We start from the raw sequence: 19,369 nt of genomic DNA on the forward strand, positions 1-19,369 counted from the left end.
GGCAACAATTCACTGGTAGGGTACGTTTATGAAGTCCATTAGGACTAAATCTAATCAAACAAAGAAAACCTTAGGAAACACAAGTTCAACCAGATCATTTTTAAAAAGTATTTAAAGAAGCAGTACAGCGTACTGGCTAAAAGCACAGACCCCAGAGCCAGGCTGTTTGGATTCAAAGCCTTATTCTTTGCTTACTAGCCATGTGGCCTTGACCAGATTACTCTAAAACACATTTCCCTCAATTTCCTCATCTATAAATGAGGATAATACTAGTACCTAGCTCAAAGGGTTTTTATGAGAAGTCAACACATGTGAAATGCTTAAAAAGGTGTGTGGCACACAGCGCTAAATAATGATGATATATCTGTATGTATATTTGTTATTTGCTACCATTTGTTGTTGTTGTTGTTGTTAAAGACTTGGCATATGAGAGGACACAGGTGGGTTTGGACACAGGAATTGACCCACCACAAGAAGTGAAGAGGCAGAGAACAAGGTAGGGCAAATGGGCTATTGTGATGTGGGGAGCATGATTGGGATTTTGAGCAAAAATAAACAGGAGATAGGACCCTCAGGAGAGCCAGGCTACCATAAAAGGAACAGAGAGGCAGAGGAAAGAAGCCAGCAACTACTGAGCACACGCCATGTGCTGGGCAGCATCAGCAGCCTTCATACATATTAGCCAGTTTAGTCCTCAACTCACAGACGGGTCTGTCTCGTTAACTCCATGTTACATGTGTGGAAACTGAGACACAGGGAAGCTAAATGAATTATCTGAGATTTAAAAAGTAGAAAGTGACAGAGCTTGACTTGAGCAAAGGGCTGATTAGATTTAACAACCCTACACTTCACCCTTATGTAAAGTAAATTCATTTGTTTAACCAGTAGGAAATGGGCTAACCCCTTCCTATATGATTTAAACTCTTTTAAGGATGGTGATGATGATGACGATGATGGTAAGAGTGATGGTGGTAGTGGTGGCTGACACTGGTATATAAGCTCAATAACAGTGCCGAGCACTATTCCAAATATATTTATTGCTTGTGTTACTTCTTTTAATCTCACTAAGAACCCTTTGAGGAAGGTATATTATTATGATTCCTGTTTAGCAGGTTAAGAAACCTAAGCACAGAGGACTAGGGAACCCGCCCAAGGTGACACATGTAATAGGGGCAGAGCTGGGCCCCTATTCTGTCCAACAGAACAGAGCCAGCGTTCCTGCTCTGAACCATCACACTGGGCTGTCTCCTGTTGAAACAGCAACAACAGCGTGTTGGAGGAACACGGAGGCAATGGATTTCTATTTTTAGCACCTACGTGCTAAATATGGGAAGTGCATGCTCCCAATACTTAATTCTTACCACCATGATGTAAGCGAGAAAGCAGTTTTGATGTGAGACTAGAAAATTGGGAATGAAAAGTCTAAAACTAATTATATGAATGGGAGAAATAGAGGGTTCTAAAAACAACCATGTTTTAGTTAAATTAAGATTCAAAAAAATAAATCTCTTGATAAGGAATCAGCAAACTTTATCTCTAAAGATAGTAAATATTGTAGGCTTTGTGGCAACGCAGGCTCTATAATGACTGGTAATATCTGCCACTGTAGCATGAAATGAGCCAAAGACGATAATAAATAAAAAAGTGTAGGTATATACCAATAAATCTTTATTTACCAAAAAATAGCTGGTGAGCCAGATTTGGCCCATGGTCCATCATATTCAGATCCCTGTTCTTGACTTTTAAGTAATGAAAAGAATATGCCACTTCTAATTTATGGCTACCGAGTGGTACAATTGATGATAAAGAAAACACTGTATTATTTAGGATTACCCTTCTTAGGGATTAAATGAACTAGAAAGGCTGGTTGAACTACAGAATGTTGGTGCTGCAAAGAGCTGGCTCTGCCAATGGTCTATTTTTTGAAAGGCAAATATTTTAAGAAATGTGGATGCTTTGTTTTAGTCTACAGATTACAAGTAAATTATGAACCATTAAAGCCAGCAATACTGTCCTCGAGAGGATCTTAAAATGATGAAAAAAAGGTAAAGGCTAATTTCTTCAAAAAACAGCTACCAAAGGGAGGTGTCGGGCTGAGATCACAGATTGTGTCTCCTATGTTCCCCTTCTCTGTTTTTCATCCCGTCACCGGGCATTTATAATAACTCCATGATGAAAAATTACTGTCATTTTGTCTCGAAAGATATATTGTGTCCACGTGCGGGCCAAGTGATTTAATCTTGATTAGTGCTGTCTGAAGGCTTGTCAGATGGGTTAGCGATTGGTCATATATTTTTGCAGCTCTGCTATTAAATCCTCTGGGAATTAACATGTTAAATCCATAATCATGCTTTATTACCTGTATAATCCTGGGTTAACGGCAAAATGAAGTTGATTCATTTTTCACGTGTTCACCAAAGTGAAGTCATATTTTTCCCCCTTAACTAGCAATTAACCTTTATGGCTTTATTAACTACTTTATTAAATTTAACTGAAATGTTTATTGGAAAGAGTTCATGGGGAGTGTAAACCACAATGACAGTGTGGCCCTGGCGATGTCCTGTTTCCTGGAACTTCTCTATTAAAAAAGGTTCAAGTTACAAGTAGTTCATTTTTTATCACAAGGTACCAGAGCTTGTAACTTAATAGGCAGTGGGCTATACCAAATAAGCGATTGCTTTGGAGTCAGACAGATCTGGGACCGAATTCATATCTAATTGCATGGAGGCTGTGTGACCTAGGGCAAGTTACCTGGCATCTCTGAGTCTCAGTGTCCTTGTGTATGACAGCTAAATTATAATAACTATGCCACACTTCTGAGGATAGAGGAGGTACATGAAATAGTGGGGATGATATGAGAGTCAGTCAATCTACAGAGGTGATTTTTATGAAAGTTTCTATTTGGGGTTAAAGCAAGAAGATGTTGGTGTGGTACTCACACAGAGGAGAACACCGGCGAGAAAGGGTGTTGTCCACCCCTAACTTCTCTCTACGGTCTCCAGCCCCATGGACTAGACATGAACCCTGGAATAAGAAAATATGTGGCACAGATTGCTAATCCATTTCATTAAGAATCCCTACAACTGCCACCAGCCTAAAAAGTCGCCTTGTACAAATTAGGAAAAAGTGCCCCCTGGAGCAGCGACAGCCCTGTGGACCCACAGCTGACAAGCAGAGAGAGCTTTGTGTGGAGAAGAAGGTGGATGGAGTAGGGCTCATGGCTTGGTGAGCAAAGTATGTGTTGGGTACCAGCTCCCCTAGTTTCTCAGCAGGCACGGTGGTTCAGACCACAACCCTCACATCTGTACCTGGGTCCTTGAACTCAAGTTTCATCTGGGCTTTTGGCTGTCCATTTGGAGATGAATTTCCCAGCCTCTGCTATAGTAGGGAGTAGTCCCATGAATTCATCCAGCTAATGCGAGGCAGGCAGAAGTGTGTCTATTATATTGTCCAATCATCTCCTTAAGGGAAGCGCTTTGTCCTGGGCATTCTCTTCCTTGTTCCCTGTCTGGGAAATGGCAACAATAGGGTATTCATCTTGAACACAAAGATCAAAGCTGTGTATTGAGAACAGCAGAGCTAGTCCATCAAGCTAGGGGAGCATTCCTGGGCTGCTCATTTCTAGAACATACGTCAACAGAAATAAACTTTTCCCATGCTAAAGCCACCATGTGTGAGGATCTTTCTGTTACACAGCCTAGCTTGCATTATAACTAATAAGGGGCATTTAGACCAGAGCTGAAAAAGTTATTTTGATAAAGGAGTCTATTTTCAATGACACAAGTCATGCTGTGTTGGCCCCCCGAGAGAAGATGTGATGAGGAATGGAGAGGAGCACAGGCAGTTCCTTGGCACCCAGGGTGAGGCCCAGGAAGGCTGCCATGGAGCAGTGACAAAGACCGAGATACGTGATAGGAGACAGCAGGTGCCCAAGAAACATGGCAGCGCTCATCCCAACTGGCACCCAGAGTATCTTCCTGAGGACTCATTGCACTTGAGTGAGAGGGACATTGCAGGTGGCGAAGGTCTGTGAGAGGAGATGATGGGGAGAACACATTTTGCATGATTATTGTTACTGTAGACCCATCTACACCCACAGGATGATAGGACCTTGAGTCAATCTAGGTCCGAAGAGGAAAACAGCAATCACACTGTGGTTTTCAAAGAGGGTAATTGTTAGGAAGCTGGGGCAGAGACCGGAAACTACAGGAAGTTCTCAGGACTGACGAACAAAAAAGAAGAGATGGTATTAACACGCCAAGGAGAGTATTCCCTGCTGATGGTGGAGGTAGAGCTTATTACAGCTGCCACAACTGCTTCTCCTAGAACCACCCACCGTCCTTGGGCATGTAAATCCTGGCGGGCACTGCCGGTCACCCACTGCTACCACTGCTAGAAACAACAAGGGCCGATGCAGTTTATAGCTTCCTGCTGCTGCAGGAAAGATAGAGAGAGATGGAGAGATGGGGGAAGGAGTGGACTTGAAGAAACTAAAACTGATTTATGTACATTTTAAAGCATGCATACAAGGCCTGTCCAGAAAGTATCCAGCCACACATACTACCAGTCACCAGTTGTCCATAGCTGTGGCCTTCTGAATCATTTGAACAGTTTCCACAGAGAAAATGCTCAAGCTTAATGCAAAATCTGATGCAGATCCATTGCTTTACATGCTCAGTCATTTTGAATGTGACGGTCATACAGTACACATGCTCACTCAACAGCATCTACCACCCTCCACTGACTAGTACAGTGAAGTCGTCATTGTTCACGCATGAGCATTCTCCTTGGCTGCCAGGTTACATGGATGTCATGCAAACCATTCTCATTATAATAACAATGGCTGGACATTTGTTATTATAGACCCATACATATGTATAATGAAACGAGATATTAAAATGGGACTTTTCTTGTTTACTAAATTGGGATTGCACCCCTTAACATGAAATCATGTTATGTTGTTAAGAAAAAGACACTAAGATTCGAATTACATATTCTCTTGAAAAAGGCAATTGTGTTTCTGTGCAGGAACTAGAGGTAAGAGAGGCTGGAGGCCAGGGAAACAGGGGACTGGACGTTGTGCGGGCCGCACAGTCTGCAGATGGAGCTGGGCAGGCGGCGGACCCCCAGTCTGTGACCTCAAAACTGAACACAAACCTTTCTGGTTCTTTAACATCTCACTTCCAGGCCTCTATCCCTTTCCAGTATGCAAGTGTGAGTTCAAAGCACATAAACAACATTTTAACCATCTAATAATGTAATTGTGTAGCTGACATATACTCCCTTTGCTTCACATTTTGTAAATGTTTCATAGCATGAAGATGTTTATTTCATTGCAAATTACGAAACACTGAATTAAACATAAGCCTGAATGCCGAAGGAGTAATAGAAGCTTGTCAAAATTTCACCTGCTCTTGGTTACACTGAAATAAAAGTTGCTGGCCCGCAGACAAGGATACTGAAGGCTCTTCAACAAATCATTCTAACAAATGGGGCATTCTACATTTTCGAAGAGATATTTAAGAAAATGTTTTCATTGGAATATTGACACCTTTTTTCTGCATTTCTTCAAATCCTTATGTTTATTTCTCAGGTAGCTGTCCTAGCTCAGGTTTTGATGATTGAGGTTCACACATTTTCCCTCTATTCTTAGCATGAAGTCAGAGCCCAACCCCCAGCTGGTACAAATGACTACAGAGTCCCATCTGCTGGGACTGCAATGACTGGCTAAGAGCCAGAGCAGGCCCACTGGATCCAGGGACCCTATTACTGTCTCCTCCCTCGAGTGATGGCGCCTCCTCTGTCACATCATTCCAGAGGGATGCCTCTTTCTACCTGCCTGGTCTACCTTGGGTCAATATTACTGACAAATGACTATCTCCTTCAGTACCAAGCACTGGTAACACTTAATGTCCCCCACACTTGCAGAGGATTCATTTAAACTTCCAGTGTACTGGAAAACCAAGAGAAGCCATGCCAAGGAATGTACTTAAGTTTCTTGAGTGCCCAGAACTGTGCTACATAGAAAACATATAAACTGTGTAAAATTATAGCTCCCTTCTTCGAATGCCTGGGAGTGGGTTGAACATTTCACATACATTATTTTAGCTTGTTCTCTCACTTATGCTAAAAGGTAAATATTTTCATGTCTGTTTTATAAATGGGGAGACAGACACTTGGTGGTAGAGCTGGAGTTTACATTGAATTCTGTCCGATCCTAATTCTTTTGCTGCCAAGTACCTGGCATGATCTTAGACAGTATTCCTGCTGTTTTCAGTTGGTCATATCCTTGAGGAGATAAAAGGAAGACCCATGTAGCCATCTTATTGCCAATACCTTTCTCACCTGGCTCTCTGTCCCACACACACGTTTTACTGGGCACACCTGTGTAAGCAAACGCACACTCAGCAAAGCATCAGCATCTACCTGCCCAGGTGAGGCTGTCACTTGTGTTTTCCATGTCTCTCTAACCTCACCCATGGCTTTTTCCTCATGACAAAAGTAGGTTTACAGTTGTTCCTATGGAAAATGATATGATAATTAATAAATAATAATACAGTAATACACTGCTCACACACTCACAACTGTAAAGCTACTTTTGCCCCGCCCTATACGAGCGTGCCCTCCAGACCCTTGCCCTGCAGTAGTCCTGGACACCACATCAGCCCTCACTGGGAGACAGATCAGGCAATTAGGCTCCAAGGCTACGTGACAATTTCTGTGCCCCAGACGGGTGTCTCTGGGCCCCTTTTCCCTGGTCTACTGACACCAGCATCCTACGCTCTCCTTTCTTTTTCTCTCTCATGCTGCTATGTCCTGCTGCACCCTGCTGAGTGGGAGTCCCTCTCCCAAGCTTCCCTGCGCCCATGCTGCCCACAGACATAAACCATTAGGCCTTCCGTATCACGTGTGTGTGTGTTTGGGAATTTTTAACCATTATAAAAACACAGACAAAGATAAAAATAAACAAGGAAAGTATACAGAACTTTAAAAAACCTATTATCGCTCCTGATTCCATCAAGTCAGAGAGCACTCACCTGAAAATCTCAGATTGGGCTCAACCTGCCTAAGTAGCTGATGGCAGCCCGTTGTCAACATGAGAAAGGCAAAGGCCTGGCATGCAGTGTTCCCCACGGCCTGTCCAACGGCGTCTCCTGTCGCTCTCACTGGCTGATCTCACGCTCAGCCACAGAGCACCGCAGCCACGCCCCTTAACACTTACCTCCCCGGCACCTGCTACTGCCCCCGTCGGGAAAGACTTCTCCCGTACCCAGCTCGTGGAAGTGCCACTGCCCTCCACACATCAGCTCCTATTTCATTTCCCCCGTGAAGCCTTCCCCGATTTGCCTCGGGCTTCATGCATGGCTCCTTCCATTGTGCTCTGCCTAACAGGAACTCATGTCTGCCTCTCTCTCAGCCCTTGTCGCGTTGCATTACAGTCACATTTGTGGGTCCACGTCTCCTTCTCGAATGAGATATGCTTAATGGCAGGGACCTTGTTTTGTTTACTCCTGGATCCCCTTGGTACTTCCTGCAAGTGCCTGGATCTTAGAAAGTATCCCCCCAAGGTGCTAAATACATGAATAAATAAATGAATGGATAAAGGAATCAATATGCTTGAGATGAAGACAAGTAATTATCATAACTGTGTATCATATATCCCAAGGCCCGGAGTGTGAATGACAGTTATAAAATCTCCCACAGTTACAATGTCCCTATTCTCATCATATTGCTACAGGAGCCTGGTGGGTTTTTAGCAGCTTTTTCTACCTGAGGTTGTGGAAGAACTGCTCTTCCCCATCCAGGAGAGGCCATCGTGTCAGTCTGATGTGTGTTCTGCAGCAGAGCAGCACCCTCCACAAAGTGGTTGCCTGTCAGCCTGTGACACGTGATGGCAGGTGTCAGCGCAAGCCAGCTCTATGTGGCACAGAGGAGAGGTAATGAAGGAGTCGGGTGGGGGGACTTCTCAGAAGACTCAGACAGCATGGCTGGGAGTTGAGAAGAAGCCTTCTTTTCAAACACGTGAGAAGGGGTCCCCTTCCAGCTTTTGAGGGAAACGAAGTTATCAGAGAAGTGTGGTGTCCTGACCTTCCTGGGAAGCTACAGGCTCTTCTGTATGGGGTTTGTCCTCTCTTCCCCACACTCTGAGGCAAGCAGCCACAGTATTCCTAGACATCATCTCAATCTTAGGGCCCACCAAGACAGATGAGCCTCCTTACCTGTTTTTGGAGAAGATGAGCCCATGGGATGTGAAAAAGTCTATTTTGCCTAAGAAAGGACCCTCTCTCCTTCTGCTTCCCTATCTTCAGATAATACGACATCTCATAACAGGAAAGAAAAAAAGTTCTTCCACAGTTGGAGTTAAACATTTATACCTCTACCTGGTATTATGTCAGGTCTTGCTCTCGACGAGATAATAGTCAAAGGAGAAACACACACGTGAACTAGCGATTACACTGAGATAAGTGTGATTCATAGAAGCGCTAAGAGCAAGGTGCTGTAAGAGCATGCTGGGGGAATTCTAAGTCACATTCTGTGCTTATGGCAAAGCATCCTCGGGAAAGCAGGACTTGAGCTGAGTAATAAGAATCATCAACAGTCAAATAGGTTGAAGGAATAAAAGAGGCTTTCAGACCAAGTGAACCATATGTGTGAAGCATGGGTTGGGAAGTAGAGAGGGGAAAAAATAATGCAGGATAGTTAGGACCGTGGAGGGTTTTGTGAGTAATGTTGAGAAGCTTGGGCTTTAAGACCTTAAGGCAGTGGCTAGGGACCACAGCCCAGCAGTCCAAGTCAACTGAAGGGGCTGTGGCCATAAAGAAGAACAGAGCAGCCCTGACTGGTGTGGCTCAGTGGGCTGGCCATCGTCCAGTAAACCAACATGTTGGTCACGGGTTTGATTCCCAGTCAGGGCACATGCCTGGGTGGCAGACCAGGTTCCGGACAGGGTGTGTTTCTCCCACACATCAAGTTTCTCTACCTCTCTTTCTCCCTCCCTTCCCTTCTCTCCTAAAAATAAATACAATCTTTAAAACAAAGAAGAAGAACTGAGTGCATGGAGGCGTGTGTCTCTAAGTCCTGATTCCCAGCACAGGAGGCAAAGAGCTAGGTCTCTGTGCTGACCCGACAGAGGAAACCAGCAGCCTGGGTGCTACGAGTCCACACGCCCCAGCTGGCCAGCTCTAACACTGTCACGCTGGGCAGGTGCAAACTGACTGGCAGCCCTTTCGAGCAAATCAGTTTACTTCCTGGGATTCCCATTTTTTTTTACTTGAAAAGTTCGTATAACAATTCTATCCCACAGTCATTTTTTGTGAGTATTAAATAAAATACTATACAAGAAAAGTGAAAAATGCTTAATGTAACATCTGACACATACCTGGTACTCAACAAATTGCCAAATTTAAATTGTGAGATACTTATTAAAACTCTATACCAACACACCCCAACAGAATTTTCTGCGATAATGGAAATGCTTTATGTCTTTTGTTGCCTAATGCCATAGCCACTAGCAACATGCGTCCACGGGGCACTGAAAACGTGGCCAGTGCAGCTATGGAACTAAGCTATTAATTTTACTTTATTTTAATTAATTTAAATTTAAGTAGCCACATGTCGAAAATGGCGAACATATTGAACAACACAGCTTTATTTTCTATAAAATCTTCATACCATTGAAATTTTTTTTTCTAAAAATATATAAAAATAAGGTTGCGACTTCCAATTTTGGTAATCTGTTAAAATAACGTTATGGTAATTAGTGTTCTACTCTATTTACCACTGTGCATTTTGAAATCTCTTGGATGAAAATAAAATTTTTTTCAAGAACATCATTTTTACTTGGACAAAATATTTAGATACATGTTATAAAATAAATGAACAATTAATTTCAAAAACAAATTACATTAAATCATGTATAATGTGATCCCATTTATTTTGGAAAGATATACATCAAAATTTTAACATTTTATCACAGGAATGTGGGATTATAGGTGATTTGTGTTATCTCCTCCATAAAGATTTTATACTGTTTGAATCTTTTTAAATGAGCAAGTGTTAATTTTATAGTTTCAACTATTTTGCTTATATTACAAACATAAAAGTGCACTCAACAAAAAGATTCCAGAAAAGAAGAATAAGTCCCAACCGACAGAAACACTGCCTCCATTTATGACTCCAGTCAAGGCATTTAATTGTTGCATCTTTCTGTCATGAGTAGAGAATGACGCCTTGATACGAAGTGAGGGAGAAAGAAGCTGAAGCAGCCGGTCTGAGATCCACTGGCCCCCTTTGCCAAGCGTGTGCTACTGGGTGAAAGCAAAGAGGCAGGTGACCCAGTCTCATCTCCTTGTCAGCACGATCATTAGACCTGTTGGTAAACGATAAAATGGTATTTGCTAGGAGGCGGGCCCTTAACTATTGAATGCTCTTGGCAGGATGTGTCTGTGTACATAGTGCTCAGAAATCAAGCCCATAACCTGCACAGTTATGCTGCACGGATCCTGTAGAATGCCAGCAGCGCTGAAAGGAAAGCCTTGACAAGTACATCAAGAAAGCGGCCCTTCCCTAACATCACTCAGCAGCCAAAGATAACTGAGTTTCCAGGCTTTACCAGGCACCGTCTGTGGTGCTGGTCACTCAGCAGTCAACACACAGTCGCTGCCTTCAAACTGCTCATCATCTAAAAGGACTCAGTGTTGCCAGAGCTGAGATGGAAACACAGGTGCTGTGTTGGTGCCCAGACGAGGGAGATACCCTGCCTGAAAGAATGAGGAAAGCCTCTCTCAAAAGAGGTGATATCTTGGAAGAGATGTCAACGCTATCTTGGCAAGTAGCTACTGGGTATTCTGGGCTATCTGAAAAGATTAATAGTAGAAAAGCAGAGATCTAATGCAAAGCATGTCACCTGGAGTAACTAAAAGTAGGCCAGGATGCTCATTGCCTCGTTCACAGGAGAAGCAGATCGATGATGGACAATGGTGCGGGCAAGGTAGAAAGGGGCGTATTGGATTTTCTATGCTACTTGGGGAATTTACCAACATACTGAAAACAAAGGGGAGCTATTTCAGTAAGACAGCAGCACACTTACATTAATGTTTCAGAATCGTTATTGCAGCAGTAGTGGGGAAAATTGATTAGGAGGAGAGAAAGCCCATTTATCTCTGCTAAGAATGTGCTGTGGAGAAGTGACCATATTATTTTGCTCTTCAAAAGGGGAGGAGACCTACAAGGTGCCCAGCCTTCAGGAATTGCCTAGAAATACATTTTCTGACTCAAACATCTCCTTTTTATGGGGAGAAATTGGAATGGAAGGCATCATCTCAGTTACAGGCTCACGTGAAACCGTAAAATTTTCCTGTTGCAATAAACTCAGACCACCTCAAAACTGGAACCTGGTTGTTTCTGAAGACAGAGAAAGGAGGTGGCATTTCATTTAAAAATTAGTATTGATTTTTTTCTTATTAGAAAACATGAGCATTGTGGAAAATTATAAAGAGAAAAGCAAAAATACCTAGGAATCTCATCGCCCCAGGTTAGTTGTGTAGATAACATTGTGAAATAGTTCCTTGGGGCCTTTCTTCTAATTATACACCATAATTAGAAGACAAAATAACTGAAACCACTTGACCTATTGTAGTATTTTTAATAGAACCCAGTTCTAACATTCAAGAGCTTTCCTCTGCTTTCCATTTTACATGAACAAAGGATCCGCCCTCCTGCGGACCGGCCGAGCAACAGGAAACTCCTTTCTCTCCCTTCCCAATGCACGCCTGTCCACGTGTCCCATGTTTCTCTCTTCCCTCTTTCTCTCCCCTCTGAGCCTGTGATCACCACATTATTTTGCACCTTTCAGGCTTCTGTCTTTACCTTCCATGTTACCTCAGTTGAGGTGAAACTGTCTCCTGGTAGGAGGGTTTTATTTTTCACAAAATGATATTAAGAATACAATAAATAATTGATATTTGAACTTGACCCTGTAGCTCTCTTCTCAGAATATTAGAAGAGTTAATGAGAACAAGGACATAAAGGGCTTTTGCATCTCTATATCCCACAGAGATATATGGTACCAATTATTTAAATCTTGAATAACCTTATACTTTTAGTTCAAAGGACAGGAGAACATTCAGATCCACCTCAGTGGGACACTCTCTTATGAATAAATCAAAGTATAAAAGGAAGAACAGCAAGGATTTGGAAATACAGATGTACACAAACTTAAAATATCCAGGAAAGGTACAAATTCTTCAAATAAAAAGTTCTCATTCAATCACCGAGGAGAGCATTATACTTGCTGTTATAATTAGGGTAATGTTACATATAGCACCACTCAGAGAACTTATTTTTAACAAAATTGTAGTGGCAAGGTTGCTGTTAACTAAAAAGTATCATATTCTTTATTTCTGAGTTTGGCAGATCAGAGTCTGGGCCATGGTTCTAGGATAGTGTCTGACAAATAGTGTCTTTCACAAAAAGTGGCAACTAAATGAATGAATATTGGGCTGGGCCTGGAAGTGTTTGTGCGAGCAACTGTAAGACTTCGTCTGTGGGGGCAGAATTATATTGGGTGGTAAGATGAATTGAATTGTCATGTAAAAGCATGAAGTCCAACTCAGGGGAGGTGCTAAATGATCATTTAAAACTGAGTGGCCAGCACACTGAGGGCAGGAGTAGAGCCAATTCCTGGGGAAAAGTAAGATTGCAGGCTTCACAATGTTGAGGACTATGTCACAGGGTTATACTCTTGTGCTTCCAGCTGAGCACAGTGACAGGCACACAGTAGCTGCTCAGTAAATACAATGTGTTAAGTGGATGAATAATGAACTCAGCAGGCTGGCCAGGCATACACATAAAAGTGTGTGGTGCTGGCTCAGAACTATCAGTTACAAGGCAGCAAGGAACAATTTTATGTATCTAATGAGTAATTGTTCTACCATTTTTTAAAAAGTTTAGTTACACATACAATAGATTTCACCCTGTGTATTTCAGATGGCCTACATATCTTCTCACAGAAGCTGACAGAATTGATTCTGATCATCTGGGATTTGAAGACAGTTCAATACACATATAAGATAGTTCATATTCTAATAGTGACCTTATGTTTATAAGATGTGCGTTTTGATATCACTTTTTGTTTTTTTTAATTTAACCTAAAAAAGACAAGAGTAATCATTTCTTCCTTCTACCAATTCCTTGTCCAGCTATCAGCTCCTTACACCCAGGAAAATACGCTGCCCATCTCTCTGGCCTCAAGGAGCAGAACTGGACCGTCATGGGATGCTAACCAGGTCTCAGGGAGCAGGGCTGGACCGCCATCCAATGATACCCAGGGCACATGCACTTAACTGAGCCCAGATCCCTGACCACCACTTCCTCCCAGTCTTCCAGGCCTGCAGGCTACCACTGATTTAACAAGCTACTGAATTTCACAAACAGATTTCCAACCCCCCAAATTCTGGTTCCGGAACATTCCTTCACTTTTCACCAGCAAGTTAGCCCACCTCAAGATTACCCCTTCTCATGAAAAATGAGTGAAAGACTTTACAACAGTCTTTAACACTACACACCCAAGACTCTTTTGAACTCAGTCTCTCATTTGAGATGTTTTTGTATTTTGCGGGAAATATTCACTTCATGCTGACGTTGATATCACCGAATCACTGTTATTGATGTCTGCATTCCCAGCCTCAACGATAATCTCACCTTCCTGCAGACCCTAAGTCACCCATTCTGTCAGTCCCGGGCTGTGTAGTCTTACGGTATCAGTCCTTAGCATACATAGTAGTTCAGTCTCTATAGTCCTCATAAACTAGGACTCTCAGAACATAGCAGTAAAGGGCTGCTTCCCTAATATTTTCCTCACCGTGACGGCCCACTCAAGACTGTCCCATGCAGCACACTCTGTCTCATGCTCCAGCCACATCAGCCCATGAGAATTCTGACTTCAAGTCCAAGGTAGCACATGAATTTACTTTCCTTCCAAAATCTATTGAAATGTTAGTAAGTAGAGAATAATCTATATATAGCCCCAATCTGAGAATGGAGCTATTAGTAATCAGAGATACTCAGGAAATTTTAGAATATTGAAAGCAGTGTGGAATGTTTTGTCTGATAAATAAGAAAGAAGAATGCAATAGTCTGAAACACAATGAAAGATAATATGTAGTTGAAAAGGAGGCTGAGGAACTCAACTGGGTCATAATGTGGAAGTCCAAGTAGTTAGGGAACTGTGGTCAGGACAGCCGGGTGAGTTGTCTTATCCCTTCGCCTCTAACACACACACACACACACACACACACACCGTGTGATCAGGCTTCAGTCATGCCCTTCCTTCTCAAACAAAGGTATTCTGCCAAAATAAAACTAGGATTTCTAATGAAGAGGCTCCCACCCCAGGTTAAAACCTTCTATACAGTGTCTTGCCTGTGCTCTCCCATTCACACAAATGCGGATGGGCTGGTGCATCCTGTCCATGGATGAAGAGCTCACCTCATCAGCCCAGGCAGTCTCTCACCTGGGAGCATGCGCACGTGTTGCTCCCTCTGCTATGCCTGTGCTTCACCTGATACTCACCTAATATGCACATGGCTTGCTCTTTTTAGGCCTTTGTTGTAACTGCCATCTTACTGTAAAGCCTTCCATGACAAACCTACGGAAAACAGTCACATATCTTTCTCCATTCACGGCATTCTCTATTCCCATTACTCTGCTTTCTCTTCACTGCCTGACATATTATTTTTGTTGGTCTACCCACTGTCTACCCCTACTGAAATATAAACTTCATGAGTTCAGGGGCTCGGTTTTGTTCACCACAGATTTTCCAGTGTTTGTGATAGTATCTGGCATTTGGTAGGCTGTCAACAAGTATTTATGGAAAGAATTAACTCAGGAATATGATGAGAAAGCTCAAGGTGCCAGCTGTTAAACAGGAAAACAAAGCAAGAGGCCTAGATTCGTGTAGGAATTCACAGGGCTTTGAGAATAGTATCTTCACAACTAGTGGATTCCATTAAACATGTAGCATTTAAAAAGCCCCTGGAAGCTCTTCACAGTTTGAAGGCCTATCATTCTTCTCTGCCCACCAGGTAAAGCAAAAGAATTTAGAATCTCTAGAAATAACAGAGATATAGGTGAGAACATCATAGCCCAAATATGAACCGAAATAAAATGCATCATGATTTTGAGCAATAAAGAGGATAAAATGAAAGAGACTCTACTTGACTTTCAGCCTTAGACTATTCAGCCTCCAGTAGTACAGGTTCAATGTCATAAAATTTTGACTCTCTTACTTTCTCTGACTATGTGACCCAGACCTCGAGGGCAAGGAGGACTTTTCAAACAGTAGCTGAGCAGACCGTTTTATTCCCAGGCCAAACTATAGAGCTCCCAGTAGAGGAATATTAGCCTTTCCCTAGTCTAAGGCTTTTTTTAAAGAACTGTGCTGCCAGCCCTGACTGGTGTGGTTCAGTGAGACAGCGTCGTAACACAAACAGAAAGGTCACTAGTTCAATTCCCAGTCGGGCACATGCCTGGGTTGTAGGCCAGGTCCCTGGTGGGGGGTGTGCAAGAGGCAACTGATCAATTTTTCTCTCCCTCTCTCTTTCCCTCACTTCCCCTCCTTCTAAGAAATAAATAAATAAATAAATAAATAAATAAATTTTTAAAAAGAACTATCACTACATAGTCAGTAACCACATGTGGTCTTCAGATTTAAATGGAATTACATAAATTTAAATACTTCTTGACTAGTTGTTCTAGTCACATTTCAAGAGTTTAATAGCCCCACGTGGCTAGTGACTAGGTAGAATGAATGAATATATGCATGAATGAATAAACAAAGAAATAAATAAAATTGAACAGTGAAGAAATAAAACATTCTCACCATTACAGAAACTCCTATTGTTCCAACAAATGACAGAGACCAGGAGGGGGGAAAAATGAGTCAAAGAAGACAGGCAATTTTGCATCTTCGTGTTTCCATGTACTTAGAAAAACAACAGGTCTGCCATTGCCAATAATTTCCCAGGCAGGAAAGCTCAATTTACATGTTTATACAAAATCTCAAACCCATCTCCCCTTTGTTTCACGCCACTCGAATTCCTGCGAAGAATCTCCGCCGTGTTTCCGGTGGCTCGGCAATCACTTTCTGTCTCTGTTCTCACTCGGTGGTAACCCTCAGTAATGCTAAGCCTGCTGGGTGTCCCTCCAAGTGTTTTGCAAAACAGCGTGCCTCTGCGATCATGATTATGTAGAAGTGAGCACTCATCTGTTATCCGTTGTTCCTGCCACCTTGCGTTCTATTTCCTTATTTGAATGTTGGAGGAGCCACGTTCTCCTTCAGATTGATTGAGCTATTTCTAAATCACAATCAGAACTTAAAATTTCTAGCCTATTTGATTATGTACTTCGAGATTACATATCATTTCCCTATGGGAAATCACAATATTGGGTTTTATACTAAGTCCCATTTACATAATCATAACTCGGTAAGTGCATCTTATTGATTTTTTAAAAATTCAAACCACAGAAAAAGCATAGAATGTTATTAATTATAAAAGGGAGTGGGAAGTCAGGTCGGTAGTCCGAAACCACTCACAGAAGGAGGCAAACGCTACAAACCGGCCTCCCCTCCCCCACCAACGCGTCAGCTTTTCAGTGAACCACTGGGTGTGAGATTACGCAAAATTGTAATTTAGTTTTTTAAATGATAGGTATCAAGGGGTAATCTATCGGACGACAAAAATAGAAATATATATTACTTAGGGCTATACATAAAACTGAAACCAAAAGAACTATTAAATAATATAAATAAAATGAGTAGGGAAGAAGTAGTATAAATAAATTAAATTCCTAATCTTTCATAGGCAACATTTATGATTACTTTTTAAAGTTGATGTATTGGGAAAGAGCGATATCAGCATATTATTTAGAATAATTGTGCTAACAGATTTGGGGAAAGAAGGCCAAGTTATTTTTCATTTAGTATTGCTCCATACTGTTTGAACTCTTACTGTGTACCTAAATGTAAAAGTTAGGTAGAATATATATTAACTGCCACATTGGCCTTGTTCTTCTAAGCCTTCCTTATGAATAAATGACTTGTTACTGAACTTCAACTGTTGAAGGAAAATAAAGGAAACAAAAATATTTATTAGGTATGTACTATGTGTACTATCCTAAGAGTTTCTATGTTCATTAATTCTTAAACCATTAAGTCCTTTTAACCTCCTTTTGAGATAGGTATCACACAGGGGCAGGCTCAGAATTTAACAGCCTGAAGCAAGAAGGGGTGTATTTGGGGCATACATTTTGATATACCTACATTGTCGGAGGTTCCCAGTGTCATCTGTGTGTGACACTGGCTTTGTTAGTGATGTTAGGATTGGGACTACACTGCTCACTGAAGATCCCTTTATTTTTGTTAAAGAGCAAAAGTTGTGAGATGGTGACAGAAGGGGAAAGTGCCTTATTTTTTAATCACACTTGGTTGCCCACAGGTGGACGAGCAGATTGACCTGTCCGTCCGAACTCAGTAATCCCTCACTTCTTCACGTTTTGTTTATGACTTTATTTCTTCATGCTTGGCAAGAGCAGAAAGTAAATCATGGCGCTTCTTGGCTGAAAGGCAGAGTGAAACAGCTGTGACCCTGGAGATACTGTTTACTGCCTCCTGATACACAATCACTTTTGTTGGACATGCTTGATGGCTTTTGTTCATACAGTTGGCTGTTCCGTCTGCTCCACGAATTGATCCATAGGCAGAGAGTGGTGGCTTTAAGCTATACTTATTAGTTCATTTATTAAACATTCATTTATTAAACATTCACCTACTGTCTGGCACATACTGAGGACAAATAAGGTACCCTGTCCTTAAGGTGCTAACAGCCTATTAAGGGAAGACAGACCTGTAAATATGAATCTTTACACAAGTAGGATAAGTACTAGAAGTATGAATAAGTAACATGAAAACAAAGCAAAGAGAAAGACTAATTCCCCTAGGAAAAAAGTGGAGAAAGATAAGACACAGGAAGGCTTTTACATACAAAATGGTATTTAAATGACGGTATCTCTGAGGTTCACTATGCTGCTCAATGATGACAAGAAGAAGAAAGATGCTAGAAAGTCAGCCAGGAAAGACAAAAACCCAGAGAATAAATGTGGGGTCAAGGCCAAAAAGAGGAAGTGAGCCAAAGGCAAAGTTTGGGACAAGCTCAATAACGTGGTCTTGTTTGACAAAGTGACATATGACAAACTCTGTGAGGAAGTTCTCAACTGTAACCTTATAGCCCCAGCTGTTGTCTCTGTGAGACTGAAGACCTGTGGCTCCTTGGCCAGAGCAGCTCCTTAGTAAAGGACGTATTAAACAAATTTCAAAGCACAGAAGGAAAGTAATTCGCACTGGAAACACCAAGGGTGAGGATGCCCCAGCTGCTGGTGAGGACGCATGAGCAATGACCAGGCTGGCAGAAGGCTTCATGGCATAGTAAGAAATAAACCCAGAAATCACCAGCTGTGGCACAGTTATAGGCCATAAAGGGTAGGTATAGTGAGGCACCACCCAGATCCCCACCTTTAGGACCCAAACCCTCAACCCCAGTGCTCAAAGCTGAGTCTTTTCTCTGGAAACTGCCTTCCTCAAACGGGGCCCCTTGGCCCGAGGGTATGCTTCCACTAGCAGAGCAGCCTGATTTATCCCATGTACCAGCTTAGGAATGAGAAACATTAACTGACTTGCCTCTGGTGGAGGGTAATTCTGGTGGGTCGTCTGAGTGCCAGAGCTCTCCTTATGTGGTAGGCTGAAAAATGGCCCCCAAAGATACCAAGGCCTAGTCCCTGGAACCTGTAAATGCTATTTTATACGGAAACTGTGTCTTCACAGATGTGATTCAATTAAGGGCTTAGTGATTGGGAGATATTAGAGTGGGTGGGCCCTAAAAAATGTAATCATGTGAGGAGAAAGTGCTGTGAAGACAGAGGGAGGAATTGGCGTGATGTGGCCATGGTCCAAGGAGTGCCAGCCCCCACCCACATCAAGAGGCAGGGAATGAGAGCCTGGAGCCTCTGTAAACAGTGTGGTCATACAGACACCTTGACTGTGGCTCAGTGACACTGGTCTACGGCCCGGGCCTCCAGAACACGAGAGAAAGAACGTGTACTGTTCTAAAGCACCCAGTGTATGATCATTCATTTTAGCAGCTACAGGAAACCAGCATAGCACGGGCTCAGCTGAGGCCTCTGCTCTGACTGCATCTCAGTTCAGTTTCTTCCTCAGTCCACCCCTGGGAAAGAATTAAGCCAAGTCTGAGCAGTCATTCTCTTAGGTCCTCCAGTCTAGAGCAGACTTTTGTGGTTTGGCTTCGGGAGGAAAGAC

At 42.4% G+C, this 19,369-nt stretch overlaps 1 pseudogene; it reads left to right on the plus strand.

Moving 5' to 3' along the window:
• Positions 1–15,737: 15,737 nt before the first annotated feature.
• LOC118499749 lies at positions 15,738–19,177 on the plus strand (annotated as a pseudogene).
• The last annotated feature ends 192 nt before the right edge of the window (positions 19,178–19,369 follow it).

Source organism: Phyllostomus discolor, chromosome 3 (genome assembly GCF_004126475.2).
Source record: "Phyllostomus discolor isolate MPI-MPIP mPhyDis1 chromosome 3, mPhyDis1.pri.v3, whole genome shotgun sequence".
In the NCBI taxonomy this organism is placed as follows: domain Eukaryota; kingdom Metazoa; phylum Chordata; class Mammalia; order Chiroptera; family Phyllostomidae; genus Phyllostomus; species Phyllostomus discolor.